Source organism: Bombina bombina, chromosome 3 (genome assembly GCF_027579735.1).
Source record: "Bombina bombina isolate aBomBom1 chromosome 3, aBomBom1.pri, whole genome shotgun sequence".
In the NCBI taxonomy this organism is placed as follows: Eukaryota; Metazoa; Chordata; class Amphibia; order Anura; family Bombinatoridae; genus Bombina; species Bombina bombina.
This window is the reverse complement of record NC_069501.1, coordinates 1,180,147,368-1,180,167,645: the sequence shown is the minus strand read 5'-3', so window position 1 is coordinate 1,180,167,645 and position 20,278 is coordinate 1,180,147,368. Positions and strand designations below refer to the sequence as shown.

The 20,278-nt window shown below is 41.9% G+C and overlaps 1 protein-coding gene across 1 annotated transcript in view; it reads left to right on the top strand.

Annotated features, from left to right (window-relative positions):
* PIWIL4 (piwi like RNA-mediated gene silencing 4) overlaps positions 1-20,278 on the top strand; it is a 684,822-nt gene that overhangs the window by 564,006 nt on the left and 100,538 nt on the right. The gene's annotated exons all lie outside the window — the stretch shown is intronic.

The following is a 20,278-nucleotide window of genomic DNA, read 5'->3' as shown; positions in this document are numbered from 1 at the left end:
CTAAGAGTAAAATAGAGGACATCTCCTCAATTAACTAAATTTAAATAAAATAACTAAGCAAACCGATAATGAAAGAAACAGGTTGCTATTTGAAAATGAATGTTCAGAAAAAGTTCATAAATAACACCTCAAATAATTAAAAATGATGATAAATGTTAAAAAAGTGATCTGTACCGAATAGTTCACGTGTCCATACGCAATACAGTGCACTTTTTTATATGATTGCGACAAGTGACAAACTGAAGCTGAAATTGTTACCTTCGTGTCTCCACTCGAAGTATAGTGAACTTTACTTTCTTACTGTTCCTTTAGCCGTTGATAATTGGTGCTACCTTGAACCAGAACCTCCTATGATCAGTCCTGTACTAATAGCCTTGGTACTACAAATTTGATACACTTGCCGCGGCACGAGGAGGTTACCCTATCACATGATTTGCGCTTGTCTTATCCGAAATGCCATGACAAGCTAGGAGTCGCTACTCTGCGAGGGATTGACTTGCTGAAAGAAGTATAGGCTCACATAAAGTAGCGACTCTAGGTGCAGATAAAAATAAAATCATAATCCTTTATTTCATGTCATAAAAATACATCAACGATGTGAGGCAGACATCCTTATGTCTGCCTCCCATTGTGAATGTTTTCTTATGACTTGAAATAAAAGATTATGACTTTTTTATCTGTACCTAGAGTTGTTACTTTTTTTTTTTTTTTTTCAAACAAGCTTTATTTGACAAATCAAAGCATAATACAAGGTCACTTGAGTGTACAAAATTATACAGAGCAAGGTAGCCCGAGTGCGCGCAGCGCATTCCCAAGCACCAAAACAGAAATTTCATGACCGAAAGCTTGGCTTTTTAACATTATTTCAAATAACATTATACAAAACATTGTAAGTTGAATTTTTACAAACATTTAATTCTCCAGTACACCAGAAGGGTAAAAAAGTAATTACCGTTATTCGATGAAAGAAAAGAAGAGTGGTAAGAGAGGGGAGACGAAGGGGAGAGAGGAGAAGAGAGGAAAAAAGAAAAAAAAATGGGGGGGGGGGGGGGATCGATGCTGGCTAGGCCAAAGGCCTCGAGTAGTGTTTTCATTTAGCCGAGTTATAATTTGCAGACCTCACGCAGGGGCAGGGTTCCAAAGGGCCGACATCAGTTCGAAATTAGCCAATTGGTTGCACTTAAAGTAGTGTAATTTTTCCAAAGTTAATAGCTCTTCTACAGAAGATTGCCATTCCAAAAGCGTAGGTATTTCCCTAGATTTCCACATCTTGGGGATAAGTCGCTTAGCTCCAGTGAGCATTAGCAGAAGAAGAGCCCGCCCATGGTTAGTTTTAATGTTAGGAAGGTGTATAAACAGTAGGGTTTCAGGCGTGTTTGGTATGACTATATGCAGTTTCGCTGAGATTACGCCCATGACTGTCGCCCAGAAGTTGGACAGCCTGGGGCAAGACCACCATATATGTAAGAGTGTACCCAGCTCCCTGCACCCCCTCCAACAGGCCGCATTGGCCGCCGGAAACAACTGGTGTAGTCTGGCAGGCGTGTAATTCCACCTTGTTACTAGCTTTAGCTGTATTTCCTGTACCTTAGCTCACACCGAGGAGCGTTTAATCAGGTCAAATGATTTGAGCCAGTCATCTTCTTCTATTGTGTTGTTAAGTTCCTTATGCCAAACCCTAGTATATGAGGGTAACTGTATATCTGGTGGAATAAGGAGGAGTTTGTATAACTTGGAAATCAATTTCTTAGGTGGAGTGGAACTGGTGCACAGGATTTCAAATGGTGTTAAATCTCTAAGGAATCTGCCCTTTTGTTTATGAGACATCAGGAAGTGCGAGAGCTGGTGGTATCTTATTTCCATGAGGAAAAAATGGGCCCTAGTTGTTCCTGTAACTTTTGCTGAGACTTGAGCCTACCCCCTTCCTGAGCAAAGTGTAAAATTCCTGTTCTTAAACTGTATGGTGTGCACACCCGCCTGCCAAGGTCATAGTATGGTGTTTCGGGATTTTCTATGATGGGGCGCATTGGTGAAAAGATGGAGGAAATATGTGTGCTTGTAGCTATTAGTCTGTCCCAAGTAAGAAGGGTCTCAAGTGTTAAATTATACTTTTGGATCAATTTGGGACGTTTTGACGCCGGGATCCACGCCAGCGTGCCCACATTCTTTAGTTGGAAAATCTGTCCATCTATTCTAACCCATTGTTTTTGTGTGGTGTTGTGTGCCCATTCAGCTAGTCTCTGTAACAGGATGGCCCTTCTATACGAAACCAAGTCAGGAAAGCCCAGGCCTCCCCTGTCACAAGGGAGGTATAATGTCCTCCTGGGTATTCGTGGTCTAGTCCCTGTCCAAACAAATTGCTCTATGGTTTTCTGTAATTGGGGTAAAAAATCTGTCGGTAGATGGATTGGGACTGTCTGCATTACATATAATATGCGGGGTAATATATTCATCTTGATTAAGCCTATTTTCCCCAACCAAGATAGAGATTTATTCTTCCACGAGGACAAGTCATTAATAATCTCCTTCCGCAGGGTTAGGTAGTTATTTTTAAAAATGTCTGAGGGTTCAGCTGATAAGAATATGCCTAAATATTTCAGTTTTGATGCATCTATGGGTACTTTGTGGTCTGTTTCTAAGAGCTGAATGTGTGCGGCCGGTGCATTTATATTAAGGAGTTCTGATTTTGATAAATTTAAATGAAAGACAGAGCTCCGTACTCTTCTAGTTCCCTCAAAAGCTCAGGTATTGAGGTGTCAATACTTGTAAGAGTGTAGAGAACATCGTCGGCATATAATGCCTGCTTATGTTCCTCATTTCCAATTTGCACTCCCTTTATGTTTGGGTTGTTTCTGACCTTCTGGGCTAGAGCCTCGATTGAAAGGACAAAGAGTAGGGGTGAAAGGGGACACCCCTGACGGGTGCCATTTTAAATAGTAAATTTGTCTGACAGTGCCGTTCAGCCTAACACGCGCATTGGGCACTGAGTATAAGGCAAAAGTCATATCAATGAAGGCTTGCCCGAAATTCATTATCTTCATGACCCGACGCAGGAAAACCCAATCGACGTGATCGAAGGCCTTCTCCGCGTCCGTTCAAAAGAGAGCCATGGGTACCCTCCTCGGCTTGGGCATAATTTAATAGCTGGAACACTTTGTTATTATTGTCCCTTGCTTCTCTGCCGGTGTCAGGCTTTTGGGTGTACTGTTTCCTTAATTAGAATTCAACCAATCATATCTTACTTACTCTCATAAAACACCTGTTCACTGAACACACCTTGCTTAGTATTTTGTTATTTTCCTCAGAGTAACACTGAGCCTCTGATACCTCTGGAAGGTTAATATTGTATCTAAACTTTTCAGCAACTCAAGTTACCTCATTCAAGATCTACCTACTTCGGATTTAATATTTATTTCCAGCCTGTTGCAACATCTTACTTTGGCAAGTACTTTTCATTTATTCAAGACTGTCTTTATTTTGGGAAGTTACGTTACCTGTTTCAACTTATCAGCTCATATTATTTATCAACCAAGTCTGTGGCTGCCATAAAGAATAACCGGTTATTGAAGCTCTTATCTGTTAATCTTATTTGTTCTGTTATATTATCCTTATGTTGATTTCTGCTGCACCGGAGAATCGTGACGTCACACGCTGACTGTTAGCTGGCTTCAGCGTGTCTCTGCTGCTGCTGCAGCCGCAGCCCACAGAACCCGGAAGTGTTTGTCCTTACTTACCGCATTCACAGTTTTCAAGGTACATTACTACGTTTGCAACTATAATCATATCTGCAGAAGTTCTCCATTATAACAATCTATCAATACTACATTGGATAAGACTTACTTGCTGTGTGTTCAATATCTCATGTTACGCAATATATTATAATTATTCCTTACTTATTCTTAAGAAAGTTTCACCTATTCCTATATCCTTTTGTATTATTACAAGCCTGCTTATTTCTAAGATTGCATTTGATTTTGATTCCTATAATACAGATAATACTTTAGTGTGTACTTTTTGTAGGGAAACATTAATCTATATTAACTGCACATATATCCATATGGGTTTACCAAGTAATAGTACTCTCAATTGATATTGTGCTACATACCTATACTAGTAATCAAACTAAGCAGGATTGATTATTACATAATACTAAGCCATAAAAGAAAATGGAACCTGTTGAAATTCCCCAAGTAGTCTATAACCTGAGTCAAAAGGTAGACAAAATGGGACAGGCTATCTTGGACTTACAACTAGAAAATCAGGTTCTCAGAGAGCTTATAAAGGAGGTAAAAGAACAACAAACCCCCAGTTCTGAACCACAGATAAGCTTGCCAGAATTATATAATGGTAATAGGAAAACCTATAGGCAGTTTAAAAATGCCTGCTACCTGCTCTTCAATTTAAAACCAAAAACTTACCCCACTGACAGGGTAAGGGTTTTGTCTACAATATCTTTTCTAAGATCTGAACCCAGAATTTGGGCAGATCATTTGTGTGAAACAAATGACCCTCTACTAGATTCACTAACAAATTTTTTCCAAACCATGGATGAGCTATATAGAGATACTGATATTCAACTAACGGCTGAACAAAAGATGAGGAGTTTAAAACAAGGAAAAAAGACAGTGGAGGAATATACCACTGAATTTAAGCTGTACGCATCAGACTCAGCATGGAGTTTGGTTTCGCTCAGAAACCAATTTAGATTGGGACTGTCTGATCCTGTCAAGGATGAGCTAGCACGTATAGAGCTTCCAAGTACCCTGGATGCATTAATAAAAGTCTCAACCCAAATTGACCGGAGGCTCAGGGAACGCAAAGCTGAACGTGGTTATTCAGATCCAACATTTAAAGCCACTATGTCCACCTCTGCACACATAAAATCACCTCCAATGGAGCATGTCACCCCCATGGAAATAGGAGTTATTCGTGGACCATTAACCCCTGAAGAAAGGATAAGAAGAAGAACTAATCACCTCTGTATGTATTGTGCAAATCCCAGTCATACAGTTATGAATTGTCCAACATTACAAAAAAATAAAAAGAGTAAGTTTATTCATATTAACAATACTCAAAGTCTAGATAAACAAATTTCTTATTGCAAACTAACTCTCCTTTTGCAGTGGGACCTTAATAGATTGGCTACTTCTGCCATCGTTGACTCTGGAGCCTTTGGAAACTTTATAGACAAATCTACTGTATTGAAAAATAAAATACCTATTGTATTAAAGAAAACACCAGTTTCAATCAAAGTTATTGATGGCTCTGTAATTGCAAATAGTCCTATAACTCACAACACAGTACCTATATTAGTTATTACTGAAGATGGCCACACTGAATATATAACATTCGATGTAATTCCATCACCTCATTTCCCTATTGTATTAGGGTTATACTGGCTTCAGACACATAACCCCTATATTGATTGGTCTACTTTAACTGTTGCCTTCCAATCAAAATTCTGTGAAAATACATGCTTCCCACATCATAAAATACTACACACAGAATTAGAACAGATTCAAATACCGGAACCATACCAGGACTTCATAGAGGTCTTTAGTAAAGTTGAGGCAGAAACTCTTCCACCTCATCGGGTTTATGATTGCCCAATTGAATTAATTCCAGGTGCAACATTACCGGTTGGTCATTTGTATCCATTGAGTCACCCTGAGTTATTACATCTTAAACAATACTTACAAGATAATCTTAGAAAGGGTTTCATCAGACCCTCTTCTTCACCCACAGCAGCTGGAATGTTCTTTGTAACCAACAAAGACACTTCCCTCAGGCCGATAATAGATTACCGAGAGCTTAATAAACGGACGGTAAAAAACCGATATCCGTTACCTCTCATACCAGAATTAATTGAAAGATTAAGTAATGCTACCATCTTTACAAAGTTGGACTTGCGTGGGGCATACAATCTCATACGTATAAGAGAAGGAGACGAATGGCTCACAGCATTCAGAACTCGCTATGGACTCTATGAGTACCTAGTGATGCCATTCGGTCTCTGTAATGCCCCCGCAACGTTCCAACACTTTATTAATGATATCTTCCGGGATTTATTAGACATATGTCTAGTAGTATACTTAGACGACATCCTAATTTACTCCAACAATTTGCCAGAACATATAAAACATGTACGTTGGGTATTAGCTCGGTTACAAACACATAAACTATATGCCAAATTAGAAAAGTGTTCATTCCACAATACCACTATCTCATTCTTAGGTTACACTATATCTCCTGCTGGTATCCAAATGCAAACCGAGAAGGTTGATTCAGTAAAAAATTGGCCAACTCCTAAAGATAAGAAGTCTCTCCAAAGGTTTTTGGGGTTTGCCAATTATTACAGAAAATTTATAAAGAATTTTTCATCAATAGTGAGACCACTCACACAACTTACTGGTTCAACCCAACAATTCCATTGGAATCAAAGTCATTCCAAAGTATTTGACTTCTTGAAACAAACTTTCACAGAAGCACCCATACTCAAATTTCCTAATGTTGATTTACAATACGTATTGGAAGTTGATTCCTCAGACTTTGCGATTGGGGCAGTACTTTCACAACAGAAAACACCTAAAGATCCTCTACATCCAATCTCCTACTTTTCAAAAAGTATGACATCAGCAGAGAGGAATTACGCAATAGGAGACAAAGAATTACTCGCCATCCGTAAATCTTTAGAATTTTGGAGACACCTACTAGAAGGTGCAAAAATGCCCTTCATAATTTACACTGACCACAAAAACCTCCAATACCTGCAAAATAACAAGACTCTATCAGCTAGACAGGTACGGTGGAGTCTCTACTTTGCAAGATTCGACTTTCAAATCCAATACCGCCCAGCAAACAAAAATGGAAAAGCGGATGCACTCTCTCGACAACTATCCGAACCTATTCCTAACGAAAATCCTACTGCTATAATTCCTCCTGAACGCTTCATCGGATTAACTTCAGACTTTCTAACTGATATAAAGAACTCTTCAAAAAATTCACCTACTGACACTAAGGTTCCTTTGGAATTGAAGGACGGATTATACTACTACAAGAATATGATTTATATTCCTAAAGAATTGAGACAACAAATTTTACAACATCACCATGATTCACCCTTAGCGGGACATCCAGGGGAATCACGCACCATCGAACTTATATCAAGGACATATTGGTGGCCTCATTTGAAGGAAACTGTTTCAGATTATATTAAGACTTGTGTTACTTGTCAAGTATGCAAAACTGAGCGGAAATTACCTTATGGACTTTTAATATCAATTCCAACATCTGACAGACCTTGGAAACAAGTAGGAGTTGACTTCATTGTGGATTTACCTCCATCAAAGAATTACACCACCATCATGGTAGTTGTTGATAGTTTCACCAAAATGTCGCATTTTATTCCATTTCATAAGCTTCCCACTTCAGCAGAAACAGCTAACTTATTTATACAACATGTGATTCGGCTTCATGGGGTACCAACAGTTTTGATATCTGACAGGGGTTCCCAGTTCACATCTAAATTCTGGAAAAGTCTCTGTCAATCTCTTAACATAACCCATCAATACACCACTGCATTTCATCCACAAGCAAACGGACAGGTTGAGAGAATCAATCAATGGTTAGATGAGTACCTACGATGTTTTTGTTCCTACCAGCAAGACAATTGGATAACATACTTACCCTTCGCTGAATTTTCCTACAATAATCTAACCAATTCATCCACAAAATTATCTCCATTCTTCGCAAATTATGGGTACCATCCAACCATCACTTCAGTTAGTACTTCTCCTTCCAATTCTCCTCTTGTAGATGAATGGAATAATGCACTTCTAGACAATTTTCGGGTTATCAAGGAAAACATTTCAAAAGCTCAGACTTCCCAAAAGCACTATTATGATTTGAGACACAGACAACCACCTTCATATCAAATTGGAGACCAGGTATGGTTGTCAACTAAAAACCTAAAGCTACATCTTCCTAGTAGGAAAATGACACAAAAATTCTGTGGACCATTCCCTATCACTAGGGTAATTAATCAGAATGCAGTCACTCTGGATTTACCTTCATCTATGAGAATACATCCGACTTTCCATGTTTCCCTCCTCAAACCATACGTTCCTACTAGAAATAACACACCCCAATTACTACCAACCACTTCCATCCAAGACTCAGAAATCTATGAAGTTAAAGAAGTACTTGACTCAAGGTTTTCCAAGGGTATTCTGGAATATTTAATTAGGTGGAAGGGGTACTCGGAGGAAGATGACTCTTGGGAACCCGCATCTAATCTTAATGCTCCTCGACTTGTTTCCCAATTCCACAGGAGATATCCAGATCGCCCCAGACTTCAAGCTGAGGATCAGCTTGTTTGAGGGGGGAGTCATGTCAGGCTTTTGGGTGTACTGTTTCCTTAATTAGAATTCAACCAATCATATCTTACTTACTCTCATAAAACACCTGTTCACTGAACACACCTTGCTTAGTATTTTGTTATTTTCCTCAGAGTAACACTGAGCCTCTGATACCTCTGGAAGGTTAATATTGTATCTAAACTTTTCAGCAACTCAAGTTACCTCATTCAAGATCTACCTACTTCGGATTTAATATTTATTTCCAGCCTGTTGCAACATCTTACTTTGGCAAGTACTTTTCATTTATTCAAGACTGTCTTTATTTTGGGAAGTTACGTTACCTGTTTCAACTTATCAGCTCATATTATTTATCAACCAAGTCTGTGGCTGCCATAAAGAATAACCGGTTATTGAAGCTCTTATCTGTTAATCTTATTTGTTCTGTTATATTATCCTTATGTTGATTTCTGCTGCACCGGAGAATCGTGACGTCACACGCTGACTGTTAGCTGGCTTCAGCGTGTCTCTGCTGCTGCTGCAGCCGCAGCCCACAGAACCCGGAAGTGTTTGTCCTTACTTACCGCATTCACAGTTTTCAAGGTACATTACTACGTTTGCAACTATAATCATATCTGCAGAAGTTCTCCATTATAACAATCTATCAATACTACATTGGATAAGACTTACTTGCTGTGTGTTCAATATCTCATGTTACGCAATATATTATAATTATTCCTTACTTATTCTTAAGAAAGTTTCACCTATTCCTATATCCTTTTGTATTATTACAAGCCTGCTTATTTCTAAGATTGCATTTGATTTTGATTCCTATAATACAGATAATACTTTAGTGTGTACTTTTTGTAGGGAAACATTAATCTATATTAACTGCACATATATCCATATGGGTTTACCAAGTAATAGTACTCTCAATTGATATTGTGCTACATACCTATACTAGTAATCAAACTAAGCAGGATTGATTATTACAGCCGGGCACAAAGCCCACCTGATCTGTTGAGATAAGGGTAGGGAGGTACTTATTAAGGCGGTTTGCTAATATTTTAGCTAGAATTTTAATATCCATATTCAATAACGATATGGGCCTAAAATTTGTGGGAGAAGTAGGGGGCCTTCCCGGAATGATAGAAATATGTGCTTCAAGCATAGTGCTTGTAAGGGTGGGGTTATCTATCAGATTATTAAATAAATGAAGCATCACGGGGACCAATGTTTTCCTAAACACTTTGTAGTATTTAAGAGAGTAACCATCCGGACCAGGACACTTTCCGCTAGGGAAGTCTTTGAGGGCTTGGGAAAGCTCCTCTGAGGTGATGGGAGCATCAAGGCTGCTATTTTGGTCTGAGTCTAGTTGTGGTAATTTTAACGTTGACAGGTATTGGTCTATTAGCAAACTCTTGGTCTCTGTGGTATCGGTGCTATCCTCTGTATTCACTGAGTTTGATAAATTGTATAGCACTTTATAGTATGTGTGAAAGGAGTTCGCAATTTGTTTATTACCCTTCAACATAGATCCGTCTGGGTTTAATATGTAGTGTACGTGTGTTTTGAGCTGCTTCCTACGGACTGCCCTAGCTAACAGCTATCCCGGCCTATTGCCTCCCTCATAGTATTTTTGCTTCAATGCTAGAACTTTGCGTTGGTAGGATTCCATCTGGTGGGCGTTAAGCTCTTTCCTGGCAATTTCCAACTTGTTCTTGGTTTCTATATCAAGCGGGTTTCCTTTATGTGTTGTTTCTAGTTGGGTTACCATATTTAATAGCTGAGTGTGTTTTAGCCTGTACTGTTTATTAAGGCGTGCTTTATGTTTGAGGAATTCTCCTCGTATGACACATTTATGTGCCTCCCAGAAGTTTGTTATTGATGTGTGAGAGGGATCGTTATGCAGGAGAAAGTCAGCTAGGGATTTTTGGATCTCCGAGCTTATTATAGAATTATCCAGTAAGGTGTCGTCAAGTCTCCAGACATAAGTCGTGGGGGGAAGGTCAGGCCATTGGATTACACAGGTGACTGGAGCGTGATCCGACCATGTTATTGAGCCGATGGAACAAGATGTGACCATGTCGAGCCCAATCGTGTCAGTGAGGAAGTAGTCTATTCTATAGTACTTGTTGTGTGGGGGGGAGTAGTATGTGTAGTCTTTGCTCGTTGGGTGGAGCGACCTCCAGATGTCATGTAGTAAAAGGTTCGAGATTGTCATCTTAACGGATTTAATTATTTTAGAGGGGGTACTAGTCGAGCCGTTAGATGTGTCAACCGTTGCATCCATAGTTATATTAAAGTCCCCCGATAGGAACACAGGGCCCTTTGCATAGTCCAGAAGAAGTTTTGATATTTTGGTCATAAACAAGTGTTGGTCAGTATTGCGGCTGTAGAGAGTAGCTAAGGTAATAGGATGCTCATATAATAGCCCTGTTATTAACAAATATCTGCCATCTGGGTCCTTCTCTATGTGCAAGACCTTAAGTGGGACTGAGTGATGGATCACTATACCCACTCCTCCTTTTTTGGAGGGTCCGGACGCAAAGAAAGCTGTGGGGTATTGCGTATTGAACCATTTAGGTTCCCTGCCCCTGCGAAAGTGAGTCTCCTGGAAAAAGAGAACATGACTGTGTAGATTTTTGAGAGCATTAAAGGCTATTGACCGCTTACCTGGGTTGTTCAGTCCCTTGGCATTAATTGTGGTTAAAGTAAGGCCGTGGGATCCGAATCTGCTGTTTTGACGGCTCATGCTGTATGGGCGTGAGAGAAAAAAAAAAGGGGGGGGGAGGAGGGAAGGAAAGCGAGGAAGAAAAAGGAGATAAGGCTTATAGAAAAATGACTAGCTGGGGAAGAAGAGTGTAAGAGAAAGTTGAGAGGAGAAAAGCTGGAGTAGTAAAATAAGCAGACAATGCACTGGTGTTAATATTTGTGATTAGACACAAACCTACTGGGATTAAGCAATGAACAAAATCAATTGGGGTTGTAACCCCCAGGCAATAACAACAATTATATTATATAAAATTACTCTTGGTGGCTGAGGGGCCACCCGAGCAAAAAGTTATAAGAGTTATGCATAAATGGAAGGGTAAGGGTAAGAAGGGGAACAGGGGGGGGGGGTAACCAACCGAGCCAGGGCAGCCCACCGAGAAGGGGGGGAGGGAAGGGGAGGGAGGGAGGGAAGGGGCAATGGACAATGGCAGGGGCAACAACAAAATGAAGGGAAGGGTGCAGGGCCCCCAAATGTAGAAAATACATAAAACACAATACTAACTGTGTAATGTTGTTATTAACAGGTAAACATTAAAATTTTCATAACAGATCCAGCTCAGTACAAGGACATTCTGTGAGTTATATAGAGTTTTGGGTTGTAAACTGAGGTCTGGTAAGGAGCAGATACAACTCTTTTGCGAACTTCAAGCTATTTAACTTGTATAAAAATTCAGAACATAATTAATAAACATACAAGGTATAGCTCATAACTTGGGCTCCTTCATTGTCAACGTCCTCGAGCCCCCCACACCCCCCCACAACAGAATCTTACAGGTTTATCCCAACCTCCCCCAGCCCCCCCCCCCCCCCCCCTGCAGTCTCATAAGGACACCGCCGTCACACCCCTGGGCCTGCAGAAAAATAAAGTTGGTTAAATAGATATGCATTTTGTAGTACTTAGGTCTAGTACCCCATAGTTCCAAGAGGCCAAACAAAAAAGGATACAATTACAATGGGCTCAAAGGGAGGGCTCCTCAGTCTTTTTTCCCAGTGCCCACAGCACAGTCCGAATTAGAGGGATGAAGTAGAAGGCTCCGGAGGGCTGACTCTTTGCTGAAGGACTTCTTTAATGGAGAGATTATCATAAAAAACCTGGACGTCCATTCCTTATTTATATGTTGCAGTTTTGTTGTTGTTGGTGGCCACTATAGACACCGGGAACCCCCAGCGGTAGGGGATTTTGTGAGCTCTCAGGTTGGCCGTGATATGACCAAGGTCCCTCCTCTTCTGCAAGGTAATTGGGGATAGGTCTGAGAAGATTTGTATTTCCTCCCCTGCGTGTTGCACTGGGTGCTTGTTGCGTGCATGTCTGAGGACCTCCTCTTTATCTTTGTAATTTAGAAAGCGGACTATGATGTCTCTGGGTGGGGCTTTGGGGGGTGGTTTGGCTCTGAGTGCCCTATGAGCATGCTCTAGTAATATTTCTGGGGAGGATGGGGTACCTTTTAATGTGCGGAACAGGCTCTGTAAATAACCCTCTATGGCAGGGGGGTGGATGGTCTTAGAGACCCCTCTAATACGTAAATTGTTCCTGCGGCCTCTGTTGTCGAGGTCCTCAAGCTTATCAGACATTTGTTGTATAACCTCTGCTTGCCCCTGGATCTCTGTATGTAGGGTGCGCATCTCTTGTACTGCATTTTCAATGTCCTCTTTCGATGAAAGGAGGTGGAGGTCCTCTTTTGTGATGAGATGCGTAGCTTGTACTCCTGTGATTTGAGGCAGGTTACCTACATCGTGTTGACCCGCCTCCATGGTGTCTGGTGTGGCAACTCTGGGTTGTTCCACCTGTTTCAAATACTTGTTTAATGTGCGCACTGATGTGTGTTTTTCTACTTTATTTTGCTTCTTTCCCGGCATTCCCCAGGAGCCTCCGCAAAGGATGGACAGGGGTCTATATTAGCTGTATACGCACAAAACACCCAAATTTTTAGAGGTAGTAAATTAAAGAGATATGGTTATGGCCATAAACAGAGTGAGAGTCCAAATAGCCAGGTGGTAGAATTTGGTTGTTGCTTTATAAATGTATGCAGAAGGGGCTGGGCCCCTTTTACAGGTTGAGGGCAAGATTCATATCCTAAAGGGAGTCAGGGATACTTATTATGATATATCTTCTTTGCAGCGTGGCAGTACAGTATTAAAATGAAAAGCAGCAACCCTGCCTAATGTGTGCTTTTACATCAATATGGCTCAGCTCCAATATGCCCTAAGTGCAGATTACTAAGTTTAAGCAGGGACTCAGGCCCACTATATTGCTCCCGGTCTTTGTGTGGGATATTGTGGGGGCTCTAAGTGAGACTGGATCTTCCCGCCTCTCCTGGGCCCTTGGCCAAATCCTGCTGCGTGGGTCTGTGGTGTATGTAATACGGCACTAGTTATCGCAAGGGGAACGGTCCTGTGCACTATCTTTGATGCTGCCTCTCAAATCTCAAGCGCCCTCCCTAAGCCTTGAAAAGTCTGTGGCGCAGCTAGAGCTGGCGCGGGAGAGCTAATGCACAGAGGTAGAGCCTCCCTACCTGATATACTGTGGCTGCGTCGCTCCGGTTCGTTAGGCGGTAAGTGGCTTGTGAAGTCTGGTCCCACAAATGTCAGGCAGCGTGAAGAGGGAGACAGCAATCTGCCTTAGGTAGGTCCACTCCAGAGTTAAGGTGTTTGAGCTGCGGTCTTGAGGCAGGGTGCCGCTATACACACTCGCGCTGCTCCGTCTTTGTTTTCACTCATTGCCTCCTGTGGTTTCACTTGCCTGCGAGTCGGGCAGAGCAAATTTTGTTAAGGGGCCAACTTGGACTGTTTACCCCCCTGTAATGGGTAGTTTTAGGGAAGAATTATGCCTACTTTGCTTATTGTTTTGCCTGAGGGTTTAAGAGCTCTACTACTGAGCAGCCATCTCCCTGCGTGGCTTGGCTCCGCCCCAGAGTTGTTACTTTTTATGTGCCTTTGTTGATATTAAAAAAGGTGTGTTTCAACTCACACTGCATGTAGCAGCTTGTTACCCTCAGCTGACTCTAATCAGTCTAGAGCATTCATTGATCCTCTATGTCACTAGTGATGTAACTCGGCCTTGACCAATCATATACACTCGCAATTTAGTGCACAGCAATATTAGAAACGGTGTCAGTTTTTCAATATAGCGTTATCTATACTAGTGGTAGTATCTTATAGCCACCTTTGGCTCAGTATAGGTCACAATGTTACAGCCAGAAAATACTTACACTTGTTAAACTGAATCTTTGTACTCTGCGCAGAGTTTTCTGGAAATAAAAATCACTGGGGTATTTATGCCTCAAAAGGTCATCAACGCGTTTTGCCTATTACAGGCTTTATCAAGATTGATATTTAAGGACCACAGCACTTTTCCGTTATCCGACCGTTTGGGACAAAGGCTATTTTTACATTTTTGCGGTGTTTGTGTTTAGCTGCAATTTTCCTCTTACTCATTTACTGTACCCACACATATTATATACCGTTTTTCTCGCCATTAAATGGACTTTCTAAAGATACCATTATTTTCATCATATCTTATAATTTACTATAAACATTTTTTATAAAATATGATGAAAAAATGGAAAGAAACACACTTTTCTCCAACATAGGTGTGTCCGGTCCACGGCGTCATCCTTACTTGTGGGATATTCTCTTCCCCAACAGGAAATGGCAAAGAGCCCAGCAAAGCTGGTCACATGATCCCTCCTAGGCTCCGCCTACCCCAGTCATTCTCTTTGCCGTTGTACAGGCAACATCTCCACGGAGATGGCTTAGAGTTTTTTAGTGTTTAACTGTAGTTTTTTATTATTCAATCAAGAGTTTGTTATTTTAAAATAGTGCTGGTATGTACTATTTACTCTGAAACAGAAAAGAGATGAAGATTTCTGTTTGTATGAGGAAAATGATTTTAGCAACCGTTACTAAAATCCATGGCTGTTCCACACAGGACTGTTGAGAGGAATTAACTTCAGTTGGGGGAACAGTGAGCAGTCTCTTGCTGCTTGAGGTATGACACATTCTAACAAGACGATGTAATGCTGGAAGCTGTCATTTTCCCTATGGGATCCGGTAAGCCATGTTTATTAAGATAGTAAATAAGGGCTTCACAAGGGCTGATTAAGACTGTAGACTTTTTCTGGGCTAAATCGATTCATATATTACACATATTTAGCCTTGAGGAATCATTTAATCTGGGTATTTTGATAAGATTATATCGGCAGGCACTGTTTTAGACACCTTATTCTTTAGGGGCTTTCCCAAATCATAGGCAGAGCCTCATTTTCGCGCCGGTGTTGCGCACTTGTTTTTGAGAGGCATGACATGCAGTCGCATGTGTGAGGAGCTCTGATACATAGGAAAGACTTTCTGAAGGCGTCATTTGGTATCGTATTCCCCTTTGGGCTTGGTTGGGTCTCAGCAAAGCAGATACCAGGGACTGTAAAGGGGTTAAAGTTAAAAACGGCTCCGGTTCCGTTATTTTAAGGGTTAAAGCTTCCAAATTTGGTGTGCAATACTTTTAAGGCTTTAAGACACTGTGGTGAAATTTTGGTGAATTTTGAACAATTCCTTCATATTTTTTCGCAATTGCAGTAATAAAGTGTGTTCAGTTTAAAATTTAAAGTGACAGTAACGGTTTTATTTTAAAACGTTTTTTGTACTTTGTTGTCAAGTTTATGCCTGTTTAACATGTCTGAACTACCAGATAGACTGTGTTCTGAATGTGGGGAAGCCAGAGTTCCTTCTCATTTAAATAAATGTGATTTATGTGACAATGACAATGATGCCCAAGATGATTCCTCAAGTGAGGGGAGTAAGCATGGTACTGCATCATTCCCTCCTTCGTCTACACGAGTCTTGCCCACTCAGGAGGCCCCTAGTACATCTAGCGCGCCAATACTCCTTACTATGCAACAATTAACGGCTGTAATGGATAATTCTATCAAAAACATTTTAGCCAAAATGCCCACTTATCAGCGTAAGCGCGACTGCTCTGTTTTAGATACTGAAGAGCATGACGACGCTGATGATAATGGTTCTGAAAGGCCCCTACACCAGTCTGATGGGGCCAGGGAGGTTTTATCTGAGGGAGAAATTTCAGATTCAGGGAAAATTTCTCAACAAGCTGAACCTGATGTGATTACATTTAAATTTAAGTTGGAACATCTCCGCGCTCTGCTTAAGGAGGTATTATCCACTCTGGATGATTGTGAGAATTTGGTCATCCCAGAGAAACTATGTAAAATGGACAAGTTCCTAGAGGTCCCGGGGCTCCCAGAAGCTTTTCCTATACCCAAGCGGGTGGCGGACATTGTAAATAAAGAATGGGAAAGGCCCGGTATACCTTTCGTCCCTCCCCCCATATTTAAAAAATTGTTTCCTATGGTCGACCCCAGAAAGGACTTATGGCAGACAGTCCCCAAGGTCGAGGGAGCAGTTTCCACTTTAAACAAACGCACCACTATACCCATAGAAGATAGTTGTGCTTTCAAAGATCCTATGGATAAAAAATTAGAAGGTTTACTTAAAAAGATGTTTGTTCAGCAGGGTTACCTTCTACAACCAATTTCATGCATTGTCCCTGTCACTACAGCCGCGTGTTTCTGGTTCGATGAGCTGGTAAAGGCGGTCGATAGTGATTCTCCTCCTTATGAGGAGATTATGGACAGAATCAGTGCTCTCAAATTGGCTAATTCTTTCACCCTAGACGCCACTTTGCAATTGGCTAGGTTAGCGGCTAAGAATTCTGGGTTTGCTATTGTGGCGCGCAGAGCGCTTTGGTTGAAATCTTGGTCGGCTGATGCGTCTTCCAAGAACAAACTACTTAACATTCCTTTCAAGGGGAAAACGCTGTTTGGCCCTGACTTGAAAGAGATTATCTCTGATATCACTGGGGGTAAGGGCCACGCCCTTCCTCAGGATCGGCCTTTCAAGGCCAAAAATAAACCTAATTTTCGTCCCTTTCGTAGAAACGGACCAGCCCAAAGTGCTACGTCCTCTAAGCAAGAGGGTAATACTTCTCAAGCCAAGCAAGCTTGGAGACCAATGCAAGGCTGGAACAAGGGAAAGCAGGCCAAGAAACCTGCCACTGCTACCAAGACAGCATGAAATGTTGGCCCCCGATCCGGGACCGGATCTGGTGGGGGGCAGACTCTCTCTCTTCGCTCAGGCTTGGGCAAGAGATGTTCTGGATTTTTGGGCACTAGAAATAGTCTCCCAAGGTTATCTTCTGGAATTCAAGGTACTTCCCCCAAGGGGGAGGTTCCACAGGTCTCAGTTGTCTTCAGACCACATAAAAAGACAGGCATTCTTACATTGTGTAGAAGACCTGTTAAAAATGGGAGTGATTCATCCTGTTCCATTAGGAGAACAAGGGATGGGGTTCTACTCCAATCTGTTCATAGTTCCCAAAAAAGAGGGAACGTTCAGACCAATCTTAGATCTCAAGATCTTAAACAAGTTTCTCAAGGTTCCATCGTTCAAAATGGAAACCATTCGAACAATTCTTCCTTCCATCCAGGAAGGTCAATTCATGACCACGGTGGATTTAAAGGATGCGTATCTACATATTCCTATCCACAAGGAACATCATCGGTTCCTAAGGTTCGCATTCCTGGACAAGCATTACCAGTTCGTGGCGCTTCCTTTCGGATTAGCCACTGCTCCAAGGATTTTCACAAAGGTACTAGGGTCCCTTCTAGCGGTGCTAAGACCAAGGGGCATTGCTGTAGTACCTTACTTGGACGACATTCTGATTCAAGCGTCGTCCCTTCCTCAAGCACAGGCTCACACGGACATCGTCCTGGCCTTTCTCAGATCTCACGGATGGAAAGTGAACGTGGAAAAGAGTTCTCTATCTCCGTCAACAAGGGTTCCCTTCTTTGGAACAATAATAGACTCCTTAGAAATGAGGATTTTTCTGACAGAGGCCAGAAAAACAAAACTTCTAGACTCTTGTCGGATACTTCATTCCGTTCCTCTTCCTTCCATAGCGCAGTGCATGGAAGTGATAGGTTTGATGGTAGCGGCAATGGACATAGTTCCTTTTGCGCGCATTCATCTAAGACCATTACAACTGTGCATGCTCAGTCAGTGGAATGGGGACTATACAGACTTGTCTCCGAAGATACAAGTAAATCAGGGGACCAGAGACTCACTCCGTTGGTGGCTGTCCCTGGACAACTTGTCACAAGGGATGACCTTCCGCAGACCAGAGTGGGTCATTGTCACGACCGACGCCAGTCTGATGGGCTGGGGCGCGGTCTGGGGATCCCTGAAAGCTCAGGGTCTTTGGTCTCGGGAAGAATCTCTTCTACCGATAAATATTCTGGAACTGAGAGCGATATTCAATGCTCTCAAGGCTTGGCCTCAGCTAGCGAGGGCCAAGTTCATACGGTTTCAATCAGACAACATGACGACCGTTGCGTACATCAACCATCAGGGGGGAACAAGGAGTTCCCTGGCGATGGAAGAAGTGACCAAAATCATTCAATGGGCGGAGACTCACTCCTGCCACCTGTCTGCAATCCACATCCCAGGAGTGGAAAATTGGGAAGCGGATTTTCTGAGTCGTCAGACATTGCATCCGGGGGAGTGGGAACTCCATCCGGAAATCTTTGCCCAAATCACTCAACTGTGGGGCATTCCAGACATGGATCTGATGGCCTCTCGTCAGAACTTCAAAGTTCCTTGCTACGGGTCCAGATCCAGGGATCCCAAGGCGACTCTAGTAGATGCACTAGTAGCACCTTGGACCTTCAAACTAGCTTATGTATTCCCGCCGTTTCCTCTCATCCCCAGGCTGGTAGCCAGGATCAATCAGGAGAGGGCGTCGGTGATCTTGATAGCTCCTGCGTGGCCACGCAGGACTTGGTATGCAGATCTGGTGAATATGTCATCGGCTCCACCATGGAAGCTACCTTTGAGACGAGACCTTCTTGTTCAAGGTCCGTTCGAACATCCGAATCTGGTCTCACTCCAGCTGACTGCTTGGAGATTGAACGCTTGATCTTATCGAAGCGAGGGTTCTCAGATTCTGTTATTGATACTCTTGTTCAGGCCAGAAAGCCTGTAACTAGAAAAATTTACCACAAAATTTGGAAAACATATATCTGTTGGTGTGAATCTAAAGGATTCCCTTGGGACAAGGTTAAGATTCCTAAGATTCTATCCTTCCTTCAAGAAGGATTGGAAAAAGGATTATCTGCAAGTTCCTTGAAGGGACAGATTTCTGCCTTGTCTGTGTTACTTCACAAAAAGCTGGCAGCTGTGCCAGATGTTCAAGCCTTTGTTCAGGCTCTGGTTAGAATCAAGCCTGTTTACAAACCTTTGACTCCTCCTTGGAGTCTCAACTTAGTTCTTTCAGTTCTTCAGGGGGTTCCGTTTGAACCCTTACATTCCGTTGATATTAAGTTATTATCTTGGAAAGTTTTGTTTTTGGTTGCAATTTCTTCTGCTAGAAGAGTTTCAGAATTATCTGCTCTGCAGTGTTCTCCTCCTTATCTGGTGTTCCATGCAGATAAGGTGGTTTTACGTACTAAACCTGGTTTTCTTCCAAAAGTTGTTTCTAACAAAAACATTAACCAGGAGATTATCGTACCTTCTCTGTGTCCGAAGCCAGTTTCGAAGAAGGAACGTTTGTTGCACAATTTGGATGTTGTTCGCGCTCTAAAATTCTATTTAGATGCTACTAAGGATTTTAGACAAACATCTTCCTTGTTTGTTGTTTATTCAGGTAAAAGGAGAGGTCAAAAAGCAACTTCTACCTCTCTCTCTTTTTGGATTAAAAGCATCATCAGATTGGCTTACGAGACTGCCGGACGGCAGCCTCCCGAAAGAATCACAGCTCATTCCACTAGGGCTGTGGCTTCCACATGGGCCTTCAAGAACGAGGCTTCTGTTGATCAGATATGTAGGGCAGCGACTTGGTCTTCACTGCACACTTTTACCAAATTTTACAAGTTTGATACTTTTGCTTCTTCTGAGGCTATTTTTGGGAGAAAGGTTTTGCAAGCCGTGGTGCCTTCCATCTAGGTGACCTGATTTGCTCCCTCCCATCATCCGTGTCCTAAAGCTTTGGTATTGGTTCCCACAAGTAAGGATGACGCCGTGGACCGGACACACCTATGTTGGAGAAAACAGAATTTATGTTTACCTGATAAATTACTTTC